Raw genomic sequence first — 464 nt, 5'->3', positions numbered from 1 at the left:
ACTCACATCAAGTACCTACAGACTGATAGATGTCAACATGGTACTGTGGGCCACACAGGCCAGTGCCAGCTATTCCCCAGCGGAGCAGTGAGAGCCAGGACTGAGCTCCAGCAAAGCTCCAGAAGCCCCCTGCACCTCAGGGCCAGAAGGCTTCTCTCTTCAGTCTGTGCTTCTTGTAGCCCCTTCAACTCAGGAGCAAGCCACCAGGAAGAGGCTAGTGCAATGGTTAACTTGAGTTTTAGTCCGATGGAGCCAAGTCTAACCTGGGAGCTGACTAGTGGCAGGCTTTTGGTAAACCACTCAACTTTCCAGAAATTCCTGGTAGGGCTCAGGCAGACAACTCAACCTTCCTGAAACTCAAGCTAGGAATAATATCAGCACCACACAGCCATGCTGTGAGAGTCAATGAGATATCTGTGGAAAGCATTTGCTAAGGTGCCTGGCACAGTAAAATACTCCATAGA

The sequence above is a fragment of the Bubalus kerabau genome, chromosome 2 (genome assembly GCF_029407905.1).
Source record: "Bubalus kerabau isolate K-KA32 ecotype Philippines breed swamp buffalo chromosome 2, PCC_UOA_SB_1v2, whole genome shotgun sequence".
NCBI classification, from domain to species: domain Eukaryota; kingdom Metazoa; phylum Chordata; class Mammalia; order Artiodactyla; family Bovidae; genus Bubalus; species Bubalus kerabau.
The sequence above is the reverse complement of the archived record's forward strand: the minus strand, read 5'-3'. Positions refer to the sequence as shown.